Source organism: Ceratina calcarata, unplaced genomic scaffold (genome assembly GCF_001652005.2).
Source record: "Ceratina calcarata isolate Rehan_Ccalc_2016 unplaced genomic scaffold, ASM165200v1 scaffold148, whole genome shotgun sequence".
NCBI classification, from domain to species: Eukaryota; Metazoa; Arthropoda; class Insecta; order Hymenoptera; family Apidae; genus Ceratina; species Ceratina calcarata.
In genome coordinates, this window is record NW_017135985.1 from 154,789 (window position 1) to 163,300 (window position 8,512).

Below are 8,512 nucleotides of genomic sequence, written 5' to 3' on the forward strand. Positions count from 1 at the left end.
CGATTTAACTATTAGTCCGTGGGCTAAATATTGTATATTATTCATACTTTATATCAGATGATTATTTCTGAGTGTAACGACATTTGAGTAAAATTTATTGACACATTTGAGATTTTACACATTTATTTGAAAAAGCTAGTCGCACGTGATTCTCCGATTCTAGGTTGGCCAACTCCCTTTAGCTACATTTATCATATGCTTATGATGAGGAATTTCTGTGACTACGGTACGTAATCAGGTGCCTTTGAAAAAATATTTCGAGCTTGGACATTTTCAGAATCACGCTAAACAGATTCTCTGGTCGCTACCCTGGATTAATTATGCATAGAAACAAACATTACTTCCTCTTTGCCTCCGCGTCATTTCTTTTTCTTGTTTGCCCTTTTATTTCAAAGCCCGATGATGATCCCGCGAAGCGGTATTTCGCATAGAGCATAACTTGACATGCGACGAAATTTTCACCGGATTTCCCACTTAAAAGGCACCAACTAGGCTACTTAGTATTTTCTCGAATGTTTTCCGAGTGGACGCTACCAAAAAGTTACGAGTGAGAAAAAAGGACGAGTCGTCCAGAAGCTCTCAACGTCCGCGCTGGGAAAGTCCACCATGGAGGAATAAATTTATAAAACAAGCACAGATATTTGAATGTATTGTATACAATAGAAAAATGGATGACAGTTTAATATTAATATGACTCGTTTTATTCTGATATGTACGTTACTGAATATTTTTCTTTCGCGTTCGTTCCAACGGAATCTCATTGGCCGTAGCGAAGAAAAATTACATTAGCCAGGGAAGGGGAAACGGAACCCTATTTTCCATTCTTGAAAATATCTGCACGCAAGCGGTCTCCTCTTCTGGTCACACCGCAGATGAGAGAGCGCTGGGCTTAATTAAGATATGTATTTATTTTAATTCCTCTCAGAGTGTGGAGATGGCCGACTGGCTGGGCGCGGGATAACGCGATTTGCTTACAGCCGCCGCCGGTTCGCATACATCTCGGCTCGTACAGAAAGATTTTCAATTCAGCCATAAGGAAGAAGACCGGGCCACGGGGCAAGTATAACATAATAAATATAGGGGGTGGTGCAGACGCGCGGCGGTGCAGACTGGGGCTGAATCTTGCGTTTTGTTTTCCGGACCACTCGCGCGTGGGTACTTTTTTCAAAGACTAGCAGGAGAAAAAGTGCTCTTCTCGAAATAAAATTAGGAAACTGTATCCTTCACCCCTTTGAGAAGACGCGTTTATTCTCCTTTTCGTTGTTTTTCCGTTCCATCTCGTTAACCCCTTTATTTCGTCGGAGTCGAGCGAACAGTCTGAAGGATTTCCCTTTTCTTTCTCCATTCTTTGTGCTTTTCGCCGAGCCGGCTGCACTTCTGCGCTTCTCTGTCAACGATCATGCCCCTGTGTTACCTCTATAGCTTTCCCTACGCCCGCGCGTTTACATGTTTACGATTCTGACGGGCAGTTCCTCACGATTCATTTGCATTACATCGAGTCACTGAGGTAATTAATCCCTGTTAATTAACTTTTTATCCGTGCTTTCTCGCGACGCCACAAACTTCAACCGATAAATAAATTAGCGGATGCTATGCGTAGAACTTATATCCCGTGCCGCGCGCGCCCACGATACAGCCAACAATTTTTTTAATTAAACTCCGTCCCGCTGCTTGATCGGAATATCGAAGCAGATGCTAAGAGGATCGCGAGTCGATTAGATAACCGAAGAAGTTCGTTCCCGAGCTTACTCGTCTCACTTCCTTAATCCCGCGATATGAAATGACGATAATTAATACGAATGGCCACGAGACGCAGCACAGGAAGCCACCCTTTTGAACGTGTTCCCTGGCCTATAAATTAATAAAGTATCCCAAACTTTATTATGACTTTAATGAAAATAATTATTAAATATTATGCTCAGTAATGTCAACGCAGCGCGGCGTCGCGACGCCGTGCCGTGCCGTTAGAAACCAGCAACAGCGAGGGCTCATAGGAGACGCGAAGAAGAAAGGGGTGGCCCGCGGGCCAGGCCAGCCAGGGGGTGGCTCTGTCCGCGGAATTAAAATACGAGCTGGTCGTACGTTCTCATTCCGCGACAACCGTGACAACGAGACTGACGAAACGGCCTTATATACCTGCGTCGACGTTTCTGCCTCTTCCCTGTTACCTCTTCTCTCTCCCTTCGTTCTTTTTTTGCCGCGAAATCGTCGTCGCTAGTTTTCAGGATCGTCAACGTAACGCGCCCGCGTTCTACAACGTGTGTATCAACGCCGTGCCGCGCGCACCGGTCCTCTCGGTACGGCGACGCATGAGGAGAAAAAAGACCGGCGATTCTTTTGTGTTAACAGGCCGGTGTTGTTTGTCCAGGCAAAGTAGCCGTTGTAACGACCAGCGTGTTTTTACCGGGAGACTCGTCGACGTATATCGATACACATGTTCCCTGATTTTTTACCTGCGACAACCCGCCAAGCATACTATCTGAAATATGCTCGTCTCTACCTAAGGCTCAGGAAAGGGGATTTAATAAAGTCTCTCACTTCAGCGAATTAAACGTTTCGCGAAATTGTTGACCGAACGACGAATTCTCAGCACCTATCTCCTCGTTTTATGGAATTAATTAAAATCTCATGGAATTAATTAAAATTATTGCGTATTTATGGAGTCCCATTGTACACACAATGCTCCCGCGAAAGCACTTGTTGTTGATATCGTCCACTTCCTCGGTAAATCTCCTTTTCTTTTTCCCGTCACAGCGACAGATCTTCGTTCTTCACAGGTGGTCTTCGAACGAAGGGTAGAAGAAAGTTTGCAAATATTTTATCTGACGTAGCTCTTCAATTACAATAATACAAAAACAGTTTAATTAATACGAAAGGGATTTTTAATTAGCGGTAGCGTTCGTCATCTATTGTGGAAAACAATTATTTTCCCTTTGCAAATCTTTGCTTCAAGTCTTATCACATCAATCTTAATTAATTTCAAGTCATAAATTATTGTAATATCATTTTTTAACTGACATTGTTTATAGCTCTGTTATAATAATTTCATGGAGTCTAGAGCTGCACATGAGAAGATATGTACCAGGCACCAGAGATATTCAAAGACATAACATAATAAGAATATCTTCCATTGCGACTAATTGTACTTGAAATGTAAACGTAAAAGTTGAGCGACGTAACTGTCGAAGAATTCGTTAATTCTAAACTGGGAACTAGAACGCAAAGAACTTTCCTTTTAATCAAAGCCTACATCGACAGCGTCGCGGACGAATACGAGTGCATTTACGAGGTGACATTAGCCGAGAGTTAGCAGAACGATCGTCATAACCCCGAGGACGATAGCTCGCGCGCGGGCTCACCTTGCGGGGTCCAAGTACCCAATTGGCCAACGAGTCGCATCGAGGCCACGAGCCAGTCGCCGACGCGACAACCAGATGGTAAGTGGGGAAGGAATATCCTCCGCGGTGATATCGCCGGGGATAATTAAAAAATTAACTTTCTACTTAGCTGTTCGCGAGGGCACAGTTAACGGGAAGTTGAAGTGAAAATTCATGTTTTTGAGGCGCGCAAAAGCTGCGTTATTACTCGTTGGCACATGCCGCGGTGCGGCAAAAGCACAAAGCTGATGAGTCAGGGAAAAGGTCTCTAAATGCCTTGGTGCCGAGCTCCTGCCGAGAATAAGGGTGTGTGCGAGGGGCAGGAGAGGGAGGGAACGCGAGCAGATCGAGAGACGTGGTGGGTGGCGGCGGGATGGCGAGAAGGAGAGTCGCGACGGAGGGCGGTTATAGAAGAGAAGAACGTAGTGTATACGAGCTGCTGCGGAGCACGTATGCGAAGAGAGTCGGTACCCCGGGTACCGGTAACTCGCATTCGTACTCGTTTCACGGCACACTCGTACATTATTTCCACGCGTACATGCACGCGCCGCGATGCACTCGTTCACGGGACGAAACCAACCGCAGGAATGAAATTTTCTACGCCCCCGAGTACGCGTCACACATATACTATCGCGTCGTACTCGGCAAAGCTACGTACACGATAGCGGCCGACTAGCGAGCGGTAGGTACCTATGTACTCCTCTTCAGCGGAGGCTGGTCGGGGCTAGGTGTAAATTATACCTTAACGGACGATGACGCCTTTCCGCATCCTCTGTGTACCTACTCGAAACCCGCCAGAGGCTGTCGGCCGATCTCTCTCTCTCTCTCTCTCTCTCTCTCTCTCTCCTCGCGCGGTGGAATTCCCTGATTCGCGGTCGGAGTCACGTTAATTCTTCCTGGCCGTTCGAGTTAGCTTTATGCTAGCCTCGACTTTACTCCTGGACTGATTTTTAAATTAACCACAACCCTGTTTCATGTGAACGTCGCGAAAGTTAAGGGTTAACTGCCATGCGCTTTAGTCTTTTAACACTTCGTCTTTAATTACATGCGAATAAAACGCCAATCCAACATAGAATCTCCTATTGGTTACGAATTTCCTTATTGAATGTGCATTTCTACATGTGTGCTAACTGAAAGCTTATATTTTCTTCAGTATCTTGAAAAATATTTTCTACACCTTCAGATGTATTAGTAAAACAATGTTCAAGTTTCTGGAATTCTAAAAGAAAAGCGAGGGAGTTGGGATGATCGCGTGAAGGGTGTATCTTCCACTTCCGACTGGGGTTTAACCGTAGGTTCGAGCGGAGGTACGCCGCGGGAAGGAAGGTAAGAAAAATTCTCGAATAAAAATAATGAAAATTGCAGACAGGGCCCCGTTCTTGTAGCACTTCGATGTGCAAGGAGACGCAACCGTCTTGGCCGGGATACTCCTCAATTTTAACTTCAGAAACGAGTCTCCGTGGCGGGGCATCGCGGCTCCGTCTTTGTTAGTTTTATCGTTGTTCTCGTAATGGGATCATTTGGATTCTAATGCGAGACCGAGACATCTTGGTATAGTTGGCAACGTCATCTCGGCGTCGTTTTCAACACACTCTCTTCCCACCTTGTATATTCATATTCATACGATGATGTTTGCGGGGTAGAAACTGGATGAATCTCAAATTGGACAAGTATCGAAAGCTCCAGTTTGAAAATAAAGATAACTAACGAAAATTTTTCGTCCTCATTAACTTAGCATAGAACTGCATTCAGTACCCCGACGTTGACAGGAGATTAAACAATAAATAGGAGCTTGCGAGCGAAAATTTCTCGAGAATCTACGGTGGCGCCAAACGGTAAGCAGCGAACGCAGAAAGAATAGAGCGCGCCGATGCGGAGCTTAAACCAGTGGAATCTTAGCTGGCGAACAAAAATGGTAAAATGGAAAAATGAACGTCAAAGCCGATGTCTCTGACGCGCGGCTTTTTCATGCAACGGGCAAATAATGGTGTCTCAGAGCGTCCGGTGAAGGAGCTCGTCACCCTCTTTTAATGTTCTTTGTTGCTCAGTCAGAAAAAAAGGGGGCAAGCGCGGAAAACGGGCACCGTTTACGCGAGGAAACGGCATGCACCGGTGATGTCCAAAGTCGTCGTAGGCGAAGCGAGGAGCATAGACCATACGGTTGATACGCGGTTTTTTTCACGAACCGAGAGGGGCCCCGACTGCGTCGAAAAAAAGGATAATACTGAATGGCCTGGCATTTAACATTTAACGTTCAGGGTTCATACACACGGTGGGTCCAGCGCGGTTACACGGTGTACAGCTCGTTTCGCGTTTCTCCAGGCGGCATTGAAAGCGGCCCGCGCGCGCGATACACGTCGCATTACCCCTAAATGCATTTTATGCTCCAGCTCGCGCGACTCCAGGCTTCCTCGTTCAAGAAAGAATGAACTCCGGTTGAAGAGGAACTCCGAGAGCCAAGGGGAACACCGCGTCGCGTCGCGCCGCGCGTTCTTCGGGCCCTATCTTTCAGGTGATTATGACATAAATCGTGAAAGAAGCTTCTAGCGGCGCTACGCTTCAGAAGTTCATACAAGGAGGGATTCAAGGTCTGTCTGTGTAGTCTCATAATTAAGCGCTAAACACCAGTATGCGTTGTTGATTTGACTCTAAACGCACCGAAGTCCTTTTGCTCCCCGCTGCGACCAACCGGAAGGATCGTTTAACAATGAGAGAACTTTGAAAAAGAACGTGCATTTTTATATTGCCCCGTGCAATTTTAAGCACAAGGTGATGACGTCTGAATATGTTCATAGCTGGTAGTTATTATAACTAATTTTAAATAATAGTTCATAACACTCTTTATTATACGCTAAGTATTCCTAATTATAAGACAGTTTGTATTGTAAGAAATTTTGCAATGCACGTGTATTCATATTTTTACAGCAACTACGAAACTGACTGTCAAGCTTTTCATTGATTAAATCCGTACAACACTAGACATGGTTAATATGTTTGGATAAGTAAAGCTGATTTAATTACCTTGATCTCCTCCATCAGCTTATCATTCCCGTTCAGTGCGAAGAAGAAAATGAGGATCCTCCATCTCGGATCCCACGTCGAGGCACTACACTTCGAAGTTTTGTGGTTGCACGATACAGTGGCGTTAGTTCGCGTATAATAAGGTGTCGTCTTATCTAATGGGGTCGCCAACGTGGGCTTGGAAGAGTGTATCGCCGTGTATAATGGTAATTACGCGTTATTAACAAGCCTCGGGGGTGTCGAGGGGTGGCGATGGTTGCCTCTTGTCTAATTAACTGAGTTTACCGCGACACCTGCCCCCGTATCATAGCATCTTCCACCGCTCAACCAGTGACTCGAGATTTACACTAGTTGGGGGAACACTCACGGTTGACACCGGCTCTGTAATAAACCAATCGATATAATATAATGATTACTTATAACACATTTAAAGACGAATAATAAAATAAGTTTCAACAATACATATGGGGATTTCATAATTCTATAGTTGATTTTAAAATTTATATTCGTCACATGATTTCATCAAATTACTTTCTACTACAGATTGCCTCTTGTACTCTGAAGCTAATTTTAAAAATAATAAAGTATACTCATTATCAGTTAATAATTTATAACGTAGGAGAAAGACATAATTCAAGCGTTGGGCGCGTGACTGCCTTCCTAAGAATTGAACACGGGAATACAGCCTCGTTACCGCAATGATTCGAAGAATGCCGATAAATCAGCCAATGTTACAGTGCCTCGGCAATGAAAGGAACGAAAGAGACGGAGACATCAAAATAAGGTTGGGAACGTCCCCGGGGTGCCGAGCTTCTCCACTGCGATGGGGGTTGATCCGCAACCAGGGTTGCGGGCCAACTCTCCCCGACTCATTAAGTACGATGCCCTTATCCTTCGAAAAAAAAGGGAGGATGGAGGTGGACAGAAAGAAGGGGAACCGATAGCTACGTATATGCAGATATGTATTTTAAAGCATCGATATCACCTACACTCCGTTGCTTCGTTATAGGTAGGGTGTATATTGCGTTACTTTCGATTCACAATGGCTTCCCCAGCACCCCAGTTGATGCTCAGGGAAGGGGGGAGGGGAGGGGGGCAGCAATGAATCACCGAAACATTGCGTAGAATCGATAACACCGACATCGCCTTCAATACGAGACCGATTACATAGTCTTTGGTATTGAAATATTTTAAATAATCAAAATGATGAAACCGAGAACAGCTTAATCAATCAAAATTCGTAAAGAAATCATGTTACACACCATTCCAATTATAATCATATCAGCACACGCGAAACACGTTAAAAAAAATCTTTTATTAATGAAACTGTGTAAACCCTTCGAGAAATTTTATTCATTCTCCAACACAGAAAACTCGAAATTGGCAAAGATTGGGCTTATTACAAATTCTCGAATTGATATCCTGTGATCATGTGAAGCACCTCTCCATATTAAGAGAGCATACGCATACATGCTCACGTCGCGTCTCGACGTCCCGGAAACCTCACATCAAATATATTCAAATATGCAATAACGCATTATGATTTATTTACCAATACTTTATACAAGTCCGCGAGTGTGCGACGCCGTGCTTCATGACTTATATGAATATTAACGAGCACGTGGCACACACACCTACCCCCTACCCTCTACCGTCTTTTACGTCTCACTCCCTCTCTTTCTGTCTGCGTTTCTCCCTGTGCCGAAGCAACCCTCCTTGGACAAGGTGCGTGCTTGCATGCAAATATACATCGAGTTAAGTGTATTGCAACACCCGTAGAAATCCAGCACTGTGTATCTTCTCGCTCTTCGTTCGCTGGAAATCTATAGGCAGCTCGCAGTCTCCTGAGTCGCAGCCAATATTGGAAGTATCTACATAATATGCTTTCGTGGTACCCCTAACTGTACTGACGCCTGGGGAACACGATTGTACTCCTCGAAACGCGTTTCATTTAAATACGATCTGTAAGCCACGAATTACAGCCAATTTGGTATTTTTAAATCTTTTTTTTGTATTTGTAAGTCTTCAGTCTCGTTTGAATTATAACGATATCTTTGTGACAAACATTAACACTATACTTAGTTCATAAAAAAATTAAAAGGCTGGTTCTCCAC

The 8,512-nt window shown here is 44.5% G+C and overlaps 1 long non-coding RNA gene across 1 annotated transcript in view; it reads right to left on the reverse strand.

Moving 5' to 3' along the window:
* LOC113465187 (uncharacterized) overlaps nt 1–8,512 on the reverse strand; it is a 124,817-nt gene that overhangs the window by 74,217 nt on the left and 42,088 nt on the right. The window contains exon 2 of the long non-coding RNA XR_003390029.1: nt 6,399–6,779. This is a non-coding gene — a long non-coding RNA (uncharacterized LOC113465187). The remainder of the gene's footprint in view (nt 1–6,398; nt 6,780–8,512) is intronic.